The sequence below is a fragment of the Clarias gariepinus genome, chromosome 3, assembly GCF_024256425.1.
Source record: "Clarias gariepinus isolate MV-2021 ecotype Netherlands chromosome 3, CGAR_prim_01v2, whole genome shotgun sequence".
In the NCBI taxonomy this organism is placed as follows: domain Eukaryota; kingdom Metazoa; phylum Chordata; class Actinopteri; order Siluriformes; family Clariidae; genus Clarias; species Clarias gariepinus.
In genome coordinates this window covers 22,908,392-22,924,414 of record NC_071102.1, presented here as the reverse complement: position 1 = coordinate 22,924,414, position 16,023 = coordinate 22,908,392, and the positions used below count along the sequence as shown (strand labels likewise).

Genomic DNA, 16,023 nt, shown 5'->3' with positions numbered 1-16,023 from the left:
GACATGTACCTGGCCTTCAACGTAAAATAATAATAATAATATCACTGATAACATTAAAGATCATTAGATTATTTTTAGCTTTAACTTTTTAACTCTTTCTACAAACTCTTTTTTTTCCATCAACATTGCATACTAGCGCTATTTTTCTTTATATACACATAAAATCCATTTTGATACAGTACTGTACATATGAAGACCAAATACAAAAAAAAATCCAAGTTACAGAATAATTTTACAAAAAAGACTCAATTATTATTCCGTCTCAGTAAAGACGGAAGATAAAAAGATAATCCTCTTCACATGTGGTTCCAAAAATCAAGTTAAAGGAAAAATTCTGACTTGGCTTTTATCCAATTTAACCAAATGCTGGCATCAAGCAAATATCCTTCATGAAAATGAATTAATTAGGTAAATTAGCCAAGTTTTAACAACAAAGTTACTGACAGATTTATTTGGAACAAAAGCTGTTGTAACTTGAGACCATGATCAGTGAGTTGGGAAATTTATTATCCCCTATTAATTCATTCCGATGCGAGTTTCCGGGCCTACAGAGAACAAATATTTTTTATGAAACACTTATGCGTGACCAGATGGGGTGCAAAGTTTTACATAATTTTAACATCCTTTGCTAATCTATTAGCTGCTGCAAGTCAGTGAGTCATTTCTAATGAGACTTCCTCGTTTTAATAGAATGCATCAAGATATTGAATGAAGAAAAAATAAACAGTGTATTACTGACTCATCTTCTATACGGCTTAGGGCACGAGGCAGGGTACACCCTGGACAGGGTGCCGATCCATCGCAGGGTATACACACATACACACACTCACACACCCATTCACACACTTCGGGCAATTTGGGAACGCCAATTAGCCTAACCTGCATATCTTTGGACTGCGGGAGGAAACCGGAGTAAGTTAGTATATTAGTAGCTTGTTTAATTAGGAGATGCTACGAGATGGAAAATCCGCATTACACATTCGACTACTCGGATCACAGTGTGATTGAACGCTTACAAATCCAAGTCAAACTCCTGATTATGTAACTGGTGCTGGTGCTGTATTTTTCAGGGTAAGACTCAAACTTCTATTAAATTACTATGTTGTTAAATACTACTGTATATCTCACAATTTCTGATTTTTTGGGGGGTCAGTTAGGTGCTGGATCGAGCTTAGAAATATATGGTGAGCGTTCAAGACAAACCGGGACTTGTGGTGAAATACCTCCTGAATAAAGACGTTAAACCGATTGACATTTACAGAAGACTTCATGAGGACTCTTATTGGCAGTAAAACATTTGAAACGTTTTAAACAAGGTATGTCCGTGAATAACGATTTCCGCCGACGTGAATCGGAGATCACTGTTAGTCACTGCGTATAACTTTTCACTGAAAAGCTGCTTGTGGGAACTGTTCACACAATCATTCATGAACATCACTTGCACATTAGAGTAGTTACTGCCACATCCCTATATAGTCCAGACCTAATTGCAAGCTATTTCCACATGTTTGGGAGTTCCTGGGAGGCCAGCGTTTCAGATGCACTGGGAAAACGTTTCACAGGACCCATTATGCTGTAGGTTCTGCAGAACATATACATAAGTAGATTGTATGTCGTGATGTATTGTAACACTAATGTCTTTAATCTAATAAAGCACACATAAACACTTGCCAAGTATTGGCTCAGGCAATGATTTTTTAGCATCACGTTGATATTTAATCATTCATGAACATTACCTGCACTTGCACATTACAGTAGTTATTGCCACATCCCTATATAATCCAGACCTAATTCCAAGCTTTTTTCACATGTTGGGGGTTCCTGGGAGGCCAGCGTTTCAGACGCACTAAGAAAACGTTCTACTTTTGATTATTCTGCACAATCAAAAGTCCTGGTTTGACTTGAAAATCACAGTCCTATCTACTCTGATTTTTTTTTAAGTGTATAAAAGATAACAAGAGAAACAGACCAGTTTGCCAAGCAGGCCTAAAATACTATTTTGATTTAATACCCTATAAGGTAAAAAGAAGCGATTATTATAGTTTGTAAAATGGATTCAACTTGCGCATCGTTTGTTTACTGTATTATACTGTACATAATAGACCCAATATACTGTACAGTGTATACTGAGATGATTTAAATTCTGTCCCACATCCCACAGAACGAACATGGCTGATCGTAAGTGGTAAAAGTTAAACCTTAATTTGTTTTCCTGAATCTGCCTCCAGGCACAAGTGATATTATTATATTTTGTAGACAGGATAGGAACGTGGCTTAAGGGCATTGTATTTATTTATTTTTTTAAATAACAGTGATAGATAATACAAATTTATAAGCTATGAGTATAATTAGAGTACACATTCAGCAAGAAAAGAAAATGAAGTTGGAAAAAAAGTGTGAATAATACTCGATTACAGTAAATAACTTAATCCAAGGAACTACTGTATGAAAAGATTTTTTCTTTATTGCAGATGTGCAACACATCAGTTAATAAACATGCATAAAGATATTGTTCCTGTATCTGTGTAGACTTTTTATGTGGTTCTATTCCCATGTTTTAAAAACATGCTGGTTGGAGGTATATGTACTGTACTGTATGTGTGATTATTTGTGCGAGTGTGTGTGTGTGTGTGTGTGTGTGTGCACAAAGTAACTCATTCATATGCTGTTACCAGCACTGGCTCCAGATCCACCACCACCCTGACCAGATTAAAGCTGTTACAGAAGATGAATAAATAAATTGATGGTCTAAAATGATACATATAAACAAATATAAACAACACCTCAATCTTTTTATTTTATTTTTTATGAAATAAAAATGCATGTATTTTTCGTCTTCCTTGTCTTTCGCTCATTCATGGTTTAAACTGAGTACTTGTATGTTTTGTGCACCACTTAACAGATTTAGTTAGCACAAGCCATGCACTTTAGGCATATATATATACGTGTGTGTGTGTGTGTGCGGGTGTGTGTGTGTGTGTGTGAGCTTCTGCCTGCCACTCCTTATCGCTCAAATGCTCAAACATGATTTGCTATGAAGGCCAATGACACTCCAGGCCCTAATTGCCCTGCAAGCTGCCGTGACAAATTAGCACCTACGTGGTGTGAGATGAGAGCACGGGTTCTACACTACTTACACACTCGTGCACACAAATACAATTTGATGAGACTTGCAATCTGAAGGTGGAAATGAATGGAGGTATAATCCCTTCTCTAACTGTTATGATTAAGCGGAATTGAACTGTGAAAAGAATAGAGCAACTCACGGCCGTGCACAAGGAAGTAAAGGAAAAAAAAGACAACACTGCTGGAGATGTCATTTTGGAGAATGATGACACACACACACACACACACACACACATGGTGATAGAAAAGGATGATGTTGACATGGGTGTGTATCCAGTAGTGTGGGCCTCTGGTGTTACACATGTCAATAACCTATGAAGTAAAAATTATGCATTTTATTACACATGGTTTCTTATATTTCACAGCTCAGAACAAAATACACTGCATGGTCAAAAGTTTGTGGACACCTGACCACAAATACATACTGTCTATGTACTTTGGAACATACCATTCTATATATAGTTTTTGATTCACTGGTATAATAACCTATAATAGCCTCCTGGAATGGCTTTGCATTAGATCTTGGGAGTGTGGATTTGGGGATTTGTACACTTTTAGACAGAAACTTTCAGGCATGTCAGTGAGATCAGGCCTGGAAATGGTTGGCGTGAAAGGATATTGCATGCACTTGATGCAAATTTAAAAAATTATAATTCAGGAACACCTTAAATGCTGATTAACATGAGTTTTAGCCTTAGTTTAACATGAGTTTGGGTTTTGCAGTTGAGGCCACTCAAGTTCTTCACTCCTACATTGACAAACCATATATACATGGAATTGTTGGTCATGCTGAAACAGGTTTGTGCCTCTTATTTCCAGTGAAAGAAGATGGCAATGATGTAGGACATCCTATAACTTTGTGCTAGCACACTGGAAAAGAACCATATACTGTATATATTCATGATGTTCAGGTATTCACAAATGTTTGGGCTGGTAGAGTATTTTAGCCTCTTTATTTAGACTTAAAGCCATTTACTTTCAATCATCGATATGATGAATTGCTGTTGAAATGCAGGAAGGGTTTCTAAGAATTTGGATCAGAGTTCTGGACAACCAGCTGAAGAGAGAGATGTAAAGAAGAATAGAAAGAAAGGCGAAACAAAAGCAGTAAAGAAAAAGAGTTACAGGCTTCATCTAAACGGTTGAGATGTTACTTCGTCTTAAAAGTACAGTATGTAGTGACTTAAGATGACATAAAAATATAAAAATGCATACTATTTAAGCACACTGTAATATACAGTATGCTGGGGTTTTTTTTTCACATTGTATACAGTACCTCAACTGTTTGGTCGAGATAACTCAATCAGGCCTAATACTGTACAGTGACTTAAAATGTGCTCTAACAAAAAGTTAAGCAGAACACTAAGGGCTACACTTTGTGTCTAGATATAGTCTGGAAAGCACCCCAGAAGCTGATAAAAATACTGTATACTTTTTTAATAAAATAAGTGGCATAAGTACAACTTGAGAGCAACTTTAATTAAATACCTGGTCACAAAACAAAACGTGGTTTTGTGAGTATCTGAGCTATACGGAACCATTCTACTGTAGGTTTTGCACTACATATACAGTACATTTTAACATAAGTAGATTATATGTCATAGTCATGGTTTTTCTCAAGGCAGTGGGCTAAAGGAAGGTTATTTTGTGTCATCTGTAAAAAGTAATCTCTGTCTCATTTCCAAGAACCGTTAATGGAAAGGACCTATTATGCCTGCGAACACAGCAAGACCAATGTAACTTAACAAGCAATTGTTTACTCCTGCTGTTAAATATCGTAGTGATAAGAAAATAAGGCTTAGACAGTGCAATTGATTATGCTGCAGCCCCAGAGAGAGAGAGAGCACTGCTAAATTACCATCTTGACCTCAGCACCGAGATTAATGTGGAGATTTAGCAGCTTTTGCCCACCTCCCTGGGTGAACTGGCCATGGTACTGAACCCTAAATCCTGGGCTAAAACACACACACACACACACACACACACACACACACACACACACACACACACACAGTGAGCTCAGAGTCCACAGATAAAACAGATAACGAACAATCTGCTTAATTAGAATTTACGATTAATCACCCAAACATCCTTTAAAGAGCTAATTACCTGAAAGCGAGAGGAGGGATGTTGCGTAAGGTCCACAAATATTAGCCAGGATAGAGAAGAGGCTCGCAGAGATCTATTAAGATTTTACCAACTTACGTAAGAGATAAGGTGTTTGGATTAATAAGGAGAACTCACCAATGTTGTCAAAACTCACCACAGCCAATTATTTCGGTTATAGGTGTCTTTTTGAAAGTGTAATGTGAAACGCATGCGGTCCTGGTTTGTGGTGCTCGTCAGCGATTCAACTGAAGCACTGGGAAAAGAATGAATACTTCTTTAAACTGCTCTGAGCTGGAATAAAACTGTGCAGATTGTAAAAGCCAAAGTTGCTCGATTTACTTTCCCAGTGTATCGTTATTTCAGGAGCTCGAGATGTTTATTCTTAGCATAAGTCCAATGCCTGTTAGTAACTGTAACCCGCTGTTGGTCTACAAGTTAATTAGTCAGACAGGCCAACCTTTTAAAAGCAGCAATTAAAACAATGCTGCATACATCATTTGAGATCCAAACACCCACCACAGACATTCAGTTTTTTTTTCTCGAGGCTAAGAGCTCAGTGCTTTCTAAGTGTTCTCTCGTTCTTCTCCCTTCTGACTCCCTCTCTCCCGCTGCCTTCGTGCTCACAGCAATAAAAAGGCAGAGGTGAAAATGTAGCCCTTTAAGCTCGGAGCATTTTGGTTATTATTTGTTCTGCTGTTTTTTAAATAAACATATATAGAGTTCAGGATTGTGTGGTGTAGAGTGGCGTATGTCCTTTTTCCCCAGCACTAAAAAAGCCAATATGATGAACTGGATTTTAGTTCATTTTAACATTTACATTCAGCAGACACCCTTATCCAGAGTGACTTACATTTTTCTCTTATTGTACATTTAAGGAGTTGAGGGTTAAGAGTCTTGCTCAAGGATCCAACAGTGACAACTTGATGGTCGTGGGGTTTGAACTTTGTATACAACTATACAAATATGTTATTGAGCAAAAAATAAATAAAAATAGGTCGCAAAGAAATAGCATAGATACACATGATCACATGTTTTACTGATGTTTTCAGTTGTTTCTATGACCAAAATATTAATAATAATATGCTCATTTTGAGAGGTTTACATTTTTGCAACGTCTTTTCCATATCCTTCCAGTGGTTAAATATACACACTATAAAGGTAATGATAACTTTTGTTTTACCTGTACTGTGGCTAAGAAGTGCAAAACAAAATAACAAAACCGAATATAATATAACAAATCAGAAAACACAACGACATCCAGAAACAAAATGCCAAATGCAAAACCACAATAACAATTCACTCAAACTGGAAAGGGTAGGTATAGTTCGCAAATTAAATTCTTATCGCTAATTGGATGAGACATCTGTCACTCAAGACATACAAGAAGTACCATCAAGTGAAGTCAGAATAATTTTAAAGCACATTTAACACAACTTAGTTGACCAAAGTGCTGTATAATCCTAAAATACTGAAATGAATCCTTAAATGAAAATACATCTAAATGTCCGTGTGGCTGCAGTACTTCCTGTATATTTTGTGTGAATTACATCCTTACCGCTGATTGGACAAGACATCTGCCAATAAGATGGACAAGATCTGGAATAAGAATATTTTTTCGCAAACCACACATAGGCGTGTTGATTCTGACAGATGTCTCATCCAATTGCAAATTTCATCAAAGTGGATGATGGACTGATGTAAATTCAACAAGCATTTAAACTCGTGCCCTAACTGTAGCTTAATGCTGGAAGCAACATGCAAAGTGCACCTTTGGAAATACCACTGGGGTGTTTCTCTGAAGTTGTGCTGTTGCAGCAGGGAGTAAAGCAAACCTGCTGTCACTGTAAAGACAAAGATAAGCTCCTTTGCTGCATTGTTGTGGCAAGCACAGAAACAGAAAGAAAGCAAAGAAAAAAACGGCTTGCCTTTTCGGAACCAGGGAAGAGTATAAGAGCAAGTGTTTTTTTTTTTTTTTTCAGTGTTAAAAATGCAAAGGAACCAAATGCAAGAGCTTATAGTGGCAATTCAACAGTGAAATAAAGTACAGAGCTTGGGAGGCTTAGTACGACTGCCTTACGTCCGGACAGACTCAGAATCCCACTCTCTAATCTTCAGGTCCAACTTTGCAGACAGTGCTGATAATCCAGCAATGAAGTAGTCGCAAGATCAGCAATCCATCACAGCGGGAACACTGAATATGACAGTTGGCGGAACTAATGCTGTGTTCTCTACCTTATACAGCTGAGCAAATAACATTAATGTATCATACTGCAGGACAGACGAGTGACTAAAATATTGATATTGAGATTAGGATTTAATTAATTGTCACATGTACCTTACAGAATATCAACTTTATTTATAATTTTTTTATTCAAGTTAAGAAGATGGACAGGGCCCGGCAGGATACAGTGCGCCCCTGGAGCAGATAGGGTTAAGTTCCTAGCTCAAGGGCTCAACAATGGCAGCTTGGCAGTGCTGGGGCTCGAACCTCAGACCTTCTGATCAATAATACAGAACCTTAACCACTTGAGACACCACTTCCCATACTGTACCTAATGATGTACCACTTTTATTACGTTTTAGCACATTTTAAAGTCCATCGAAGCTGTGAACCAGATTAAAGCTGCATCAAGGTTTGAGTGTCGTGTGTTTGGGATGCTTTTCTGCTCAGCACATTAATAACAAGTGGTTATGTGAGATACTGTACCTCATATAACCATAGGAGAACATGCAAACAGACCTGAAGTGGGAATCAACCCTCAACCATGGGAATCGACCCAGCGACTCTAACCACTACACCACTGTGCCACATTGTTTTTTTTTTATTTCTTTGTTTATGTCTTTTTTAAAAAAAAACTGATGCCTGATTTTACATAAAACATTCATTAAATTTCCCATCCCATTTTTTTCATGCAATCCTGCCTTCATTATTAAATCTCAACAGTACTAGCCTCAAAAATAGACACCCTGATAGGTTAATAAGGTGGCATGGTGGGGTACTGATTAGCGCTGTGTCCTGCCATCACCAGGGTCAAAGGTTCGATTCCCAGCTTAAAGCTCAGCAAGTGGTTATGTGAGATCCTATTAACTTGATCCTATCTGTCCATTCTCATTCTCTGACCTCATAATCACCGGGGCGTTTCCGTTTTCTGGACAAGTTTAATATATATCGAGGTTTTTTTTTGTGCATTTTATTTATGTGTGGCAACTTAAAGCAGTAACCGAATGTACACAACCGTACATGAAACCACAAAGGGTGGAGTTGATAACAGGGCATCTGCTTAATGCCTTTTTTTCCATCCTCCTGTACATGAACAGAGAATTTACCTGATTAGCTGTTTTAGAGTAAATCTTTCCCAGCATTATGTTCCCAATGCTGAGGAATCGCTCGTCACATTCGTACTCCCCGAACGCTGCACGGATGCTGACATGCTGCAGATGTGTACGCAGCTTTTGCTGGTGTGAGCTGACAGCTGAAAGGGTGCTACTCTGTCTTTTATGGCCCTCAACATTCAGATGGAAGAGGTGTGTGTCTCATTTTCAACTTGGCACATGGCCAGCGCTCTCCTTTCTTTCTATGAGTACTCCTGTCTGCTATGTGGTATTTACAACAATGATTTTTTGTTTGTTTGTTTGTTTTTTTGCCCCCAATTCCCATTTGCAGAAAGCATTTTCGTATAAATGGAAATTATAGCGTATCAGAAGACTGGTTAGGTATGTGGGAGCTAAACCCACAAATGCGAGTGAATAGTTTGGCAGGGTTTACACATGAAATAGGTGAGCAAATTTCAATCAAGCATAAACGGGAAAGCAGTTTTTGTCTTTCTCTTTAATTTCAACTTTAAATCAGGGAATCGTGTAAATCGAAAATGTTGATCCACTGATTCTGAGCTTTGCAGAATAAAATGGCAAATATTGCAGAATATTTTCATGCAGAACTGTGTGATTGTTAAAGACAATACAATAACTCTGCAATTAGAAATAAATTGCACTTAAGCTGCAAAGCCATTATCTGCATCTGGATCAGTTTAGGTCTCAAAATACTAACAGCTGTGTTCATATTTGTATCTGAACTGGAAGTGGCCTTGGTCATGCCTTACTGTGTACAGTAAGTTTTACTGACTCCTTTGGCCATAATCATTTATGGGAGGAAAAATATTTATGTATGTATAAAGAAAAAAAAAAGCTTTTTCAAAAGAATGCAAAACTTTTGCAAAATAACACAAAAATATGAAAAATTTCAATACTTGCAAAAACTGTGAACCTACTAAAAAACTGTTTTTGGAAGTACTCTTTGTTTACACGTTCTCTATAGTCGGAGGAAGCCTGGAGCCAATCGGGCACTACAGGCAGGGTCTCAATCCATCGCAGGTCACACAAGCACACACACACTTACTCACACACACACTATGGCCAATTTGGAAAAACCTAACCTGTTAGTGAAAATCCAACAAGCACTGGAAGAACATGCAAACAGACCTGAAGTGGGAATCGAACCCTCGACTATGGAGGTCAGTGCTAACCACTACACCACCATGCCGCATTGTTTTTGTTTAATCTCAATGTCAGTATCGACCTAAAAAACTGATACATTAATAGGTTATCAGCGTGGCATGGTGGTGTACTGATAAGCACTGTGGCCCTGCACCACCAGGGTTAAGGGTTCGATTCCTGGCTCCGAAGTCTCATGGGATAGGCTCCAGGCCCCCCATGACCCTACACACAGGATAAGCGGTCTCGAAGATGAGTGGATGATGGCTAAATGAATGGATGTGGGTTAATAATGGGAATTATTTTGCCATTGTGACCGCTGGTCTAGCAGTTGAAGAATGTCCTAGAATTATATGACTGACTCACCAATGTTTCACATTTAATTACGACCAATTTTGCAAAACAGGATTTTTTCACCTCCTCACATGTCCTTCCACAGACTTCACTGTCAGTGTTTAATCTATTTTTCAGGACAGAGAGGCGAAGCCTGGGAATTAAAGTTACATTAACGTACAAGAAACAAAAAAAATGTGTAATGTGCTTTATGTGTTTGCCAAACCACGGTAGTATAAGAGGAATAAAACACTTCAGAAAGTCTTTTGAACATTGGGGAGGTAACCGCATGACCATACAGTTTAATATTTCTTTTTTAAAAAAGGAAAAGAAAAAAAAAAACAAACAAAAAAAAAACCTTATTTGTCATGTTTTAGTTCTCGATTAATACACAGCCTGCTGGAATAAATGATTCAGATTGGTCAGTTTCAGCATCTGGATGTCCATCATTTCTGAATACTGGACTGGAATATGTAAAATGATGGAATACAATTCTATTTATAAGTAAAAGATTCATGTGTATACGCACAGCCTATTATTATCAACATTCCATACAAAGCGCTGTTCATATTTACTTTATTTATTTTTCTTCTCTTTTTGAATACAGTATTTAATATAACAATAGCCTTCGGCTTGTGCCTGCAAACAAATCCTAACCCTTGTGGCAATTCATAACACACACACACACACACACACACACACACAAAATCGTGTTTTATTGCTTAATTAAATATTCATCAATATTTTGGCTCATACGATGCCACAGCCATATGTCAGATCTGCATCTTGTCGTTTTTCATTTCCTTTCAATTACTTATGTCCAGTGATAGCTAAGACTCAAGCTATTAATGAACAAGTAACCTTTATTTGTACCACCCAGTCTACACTGATAATAATCATCATATATGTCTCTCAGCAGTACAGAGCATATTTTTTCAGCCCCAGCTGTCTCCGAGCTGAGACGGCCGACTCAGACGGACATACGGGGGGAAAAAGCTATATTGCAGTCGCTCTGACAACAAATTATAAGCATGGGGGAAATCAGAGGAAAAGGAAAGATCAATCAAACTGTCCATCAAAGTGTCATTAATGCCCCTAAAGTGCAGATCCACAGCTGCTTGAGGCAGTAAAGGAGACAGTATGTCACATAAGTACCGCAGAACACTGGAGGCTACTGTTAAATATGTTTAAGATTATGGATGGCTTCATCCTGCACGTAACACCAACATACAGAGGATTCTAATACCGTAAGTTTTTCATTATCACAATACAAGACGCATTTGATGGTGACTTTGATCAGCTTATAGAATAAAGATGTAAACATTGCTTTAGATGCACAATGATAAACTGTGTAAAACATACCTACGTAAATATCCTTGATGGTACGAGTACAGCAATGATGCATTTTATGTTTAATTAATTAAACAATTGTCCATTAATGATCCCTGTGACAATGTTAAAATGTTAAAGACCTCATGCATTTTAGATGTAAACAAAGTGCTACAAAGTGTCTCACCTACTGTAGGTGTAGTGTCCGTAACTTTTTTCATTCAAATCCTTCCATGATCCTAATTTTCATTCAGACTAAACTTGGCCAGTTTAGATTTCACATAAGAAAACATAAACCTGAAAAAGTGTATTATTTTATTGTAAAACTTTGAATTTGACATGGTTACGGACACTACAGATTTTTTTCCCTAAAAAAAAAATCTGTAATTTTGCTATTGTTGGGCCCTTGAGCAAGGCCCTTAACCCTATCTGCTCCAGGAGTGCTGTATCATGGCTGAGCCTCCACTCTGTTACACTGGCATATGCGAAGAAGGAATTTCACTGTGCTGTAATGTATATGTGGCTTAACTTAAGCAATGCTTTTAGAAGCTCACACCAATTTAAGTATCAATATATAATCAATAAGTATGAATATTTTGCGTTTTATAGTGAGTAATATTTGAAGCAAGACAAGTAAAAGGCTGATTATCTCTCAGAAACGGCTGGAGTTGGCCACTTGAATTTTGTTGGCAAGCAAAATCGGTCACTTCCGTGTTAAATAAACTTTAGAAGTAGCTTCTTTCGTACACACATATTCTGTATTAAATGTATAACATAAAAAATACAAATAAAATCAGCACCAAGACTATGTTTTCTCCGACTTTTTTGCTTTTGCTAAAACCCACTCCATAATAAGTGTCGTCATGGATAATGAACAATCATGCACTGCATTTCAAAAACAGAACGGCCGAGGTACAAATTACACCTGAAGACCTGAATAAAATCCAAATGGCCATTGTAATCCTAATCATCACAAAATAACATATCAATCAGCACCCATATTTTTTAAGCTCGAAGACCGAGTCTACCTCTGAAATAAGAAAAAAACCTAAAAAAAAAACCCAGAACAATCAGGATGAATTTGTCATTTATCTAACAAATATGCGTTTGGTGTTTGGTTAAATTACTGTGTTTAAGAAAATCCTTGGGCTCAGATTCTCCTTACTCTTTGTTCATCGTCCTTAAGCGTCTTATTTTGATTAAGCTTGTAGCAGATACAGAGTCTATCCAAGGACCGCTGTTTGTAAGGTGCGAATACACCATGGGTGCTGATCCTTCGCACGGCATCATGCGTACACACATTCTTACATTCATTCCTATTTAAAGGGAATTTACTAAAAACCAACCTCTAAATCCAACGGACAGGATTGAATCGGACCCTTGAGCTGCCAAAGACACCTTAACTACGCTTATACGTACTGTTAGTTTTACTCTAATCATTCAGGGTACTAACTATCCCACAAATGCAGATGCTGCCATTGGGCTGGTTCCCATGACGACTGCGTTTGTTTTTTTTGTTGTTTTTTTTTATGAAAAAAATTAAATAAGGCACAAAGTTTCCTTTTGGTTACTGAGATTAGCCGAGTTAAGTGAAATGTCTTCACAAGAGCATTAAGTTGTGTGTCTCTCTTAGAGATCAGGATTCATTAAAGAGGGCATCAGTTACATGCTGTGCATCTTTGGCAGCAGTGATCGATCCTCAAGCCTCCTCCATCATCTAATAACACTAACAAGAGGCTCTCCTGCTGGCTGCCACAACCACACTGTCACACATGCATGTGTACACACTCATACCGCCAAACACCCTCCGTTAAACAGCTCCCTTGTGTACACATCATCGTCGACTCCATCGCCCGCTCTCGCTCATACACACACACACACACACACACACATAAACCGAAATGAGGCTCAGGGTTGACATCAGTTTGTAAACAGCAGGTCATCAGAAGGTCTTCGTCAGGTGTTACCGTGATTATGACCGTAATGATACAATTACATTTAAACCCACATCACAGAAAAGATCACAGAAAGTGAATTTACTCATTTAAACCTTTTTTTTCCATGGGAAGCAAATGTTTGTCTATTTAGAACTGGACTCTTACAGTGTGGAATGTTTATACAGTACATAACCATCAGGACTTAACACACTGTAGGTGATCATTTTAATGGCCAATTTATTCTCACTCTCTCTCTCTCTCTCTTTTTCTCAGTTTAACCTCTTTATGAACTGATCTTTCCATCCTCTTCACAGTTATGTTCTTGGCTTGCAGTTATCTCCCATTTTCCCACAGGCATAAGAGGCTGAATAAAGTCAGGAGGAGACGAATGGAGATGCTGCCAGAGGGAGAATGAGAAAAAGAAAAAAAAAAAAAAAAGAAAAAAAGACGCTGCACTTAAAGCACCATGTAATGCCCATACCACCGTTTCTCTGTGTGTTTAGACATCTTAAGTGCTCTAAATGATGTCCTCTAAATCATATATGAAGCAGACCGATATCAGATATGTGTGCGTGGTACTGTACTGTAGAAGATTAGACTTCATATTTCTTGTTTTGACAAACCACAGAGTGACCTATAGCTGAGAACGCTGCAATATTTTTCGTGTTTAATGCAGAGGTGGGTGCAGCGGGTAGCCTCTGGATAGAACCTGTGCTCAGGTTTAATGTCCTTATGGAGCTTTAAATGTTCTCCCTGTGTCTGCGTGGGTTTTCTATTGTATACGATCATTAGTTTCATCCCACACCCATGCTAAAAAATAAACACATGCCAGGAGGTGGATTGACTTTTGGATCTAAATTACCTCCAGGTGTTAATGTGTGTCTGAACGTGAACCGGATGTGCATGGTGTCCTGTGATGGCTGTGTTCTCATGGCCTCATGTCCACGGTTTCAATTGAAGCATTCACCTCCACCAATGTGAAACGGTTACTGAAGATGGACGAATGAATCTTCAGGTGTGTATTAGGACTTGAGGTTCAGCATGAGGTCCAGCATGGCCAGGTGCATCAGATTTACTTAGGGTTTTTACACTCACATAACGCAAGATTTCTGACAATATTCACTTAAACTCGACATAAATTAACCAAATACGCAGCTGTACTGTAAATGTTTCGTGTTTTGGATGCCAAAAAAAGTCCATGGTGTCTGCATTATTTTTTATATGTTTTAATCCCCATTTTAAGCCAAAAACAATCAGATTTGCTGCATAGGAGAGGTAAAACTGTTTTAACTGGACTGTTAGAAAAACATATATGATACATTGTATTAACGTAAATAAACTTTTTATTTTTTTAGGTGTACCTGCCTTATTCATTGCTCTATTCTATGAGCATAATGTCTTACATTAACAACTAAATTAAATGATCTAATATTTTTCATGGTTAAATGGCTTCATTCATTTAACTTATCCTTACATTTCGTTTAAGTTTTATTACTAACTTAATCATTAAAATGCTCATGACATTAACTATCTTAACTTGCATCTTGAATGGATTAAATTCATATGCCGGAGTCTCGCCGTATAATGATCAAAGCAATCACAGGTTGCTAACACTAATGTTGTACACCGGTACAACCGAATATCACTAGAGATGAACAGAATCAAATAACATATCTTGCACTATGTATCTTGAAGGAAAAAGTATTAGACTGGATGACAACAATATTGAGGTAAACATTTATAACTAGTATTATGAGGTATGTAACTTCTGATCTTTATTTTGTGTTTCGTTCTGTTAATAGGAACACTTTTAACATTTTAATTAATATTAAAATTAATTAAATTAATATTACAGAAATTAATAAACTGAACAATTTGTGGTTTCTTTTTTTTATGTTCCTATCACTAAATAACTATACCTTGGATCACCACTGATGTTTCTTCCAGGCTTCACCCCTTCTAGAGAGGAACTCTTTCTTTTCCGGGTGACACCAGGTAATGCAAATATGGTTGAAACAAGATATGAAGATATTAAGGCATTTTAGAAAAAAAAAGAAATAAATAAAACAAAACAAAACACAAACTCTCCTTATACTTATTAAATAATAACTGCAGCATTACTTTACATTTACTGTCTCTCAATATTCTCTCTCTCTCTCTCTCTCTCTCTCTCTCTCTCATTCCTCAATGCTTTCCACAGCATAATATCGACCACAGTTAGGAAAAAAAAAAAAAAAAAACTACAATGCCAGCTAAGGATCCGATTTATAATTATGTGTTTTTGTATACTAGGGGCTGTAAGGATGTTTTTTTGCATCTAAATGTGTTTTTACTTCCTCCTTTAGATCTCCTGCTAATGGATATTTTGCTGCACTTCTCAGCATTCGTGTTAACCTCTTCTGGGTCTTGATCCTTGTGTTGAGATATTTATGAATTCTGCCAAACTTTTCAGCCGATTCCTGTCTTTCGCTAGTGAATATCGAGCTTCGTTTTTTTTAACTGGATTTAAAAAAGTGCACTGACACAATCAATCCCTTAAACACTGAATTACTGAATGCAATGCTGTTATGAACATTATGGTTACATATTCGGATTACTACCGGAACAGCGACGGATAATTAAGGCAGGGGTGGAATTGGATTCTATACAAAATCAATATTCCCCAAAAATAATTTGCATAATGGTGCCAGAAGTTGGC

The 16,023-nt window shown here is 37.4% G+C and overlaps 1 protein-coding gene across 1 annotated transcript in view; it reads right to left on the bottom strand.

Annotated features, from left to right (window-relative positions):
- The window catches only part of csmd3b (CUB and Sushi multiple domains 3b), a 553,034-nt gene that overhangs the window by 487,414 nt on the left and 49,597 nt on the right, over positions 1-16,023 (bottom strand). The window lies entirely within an intron of this gene.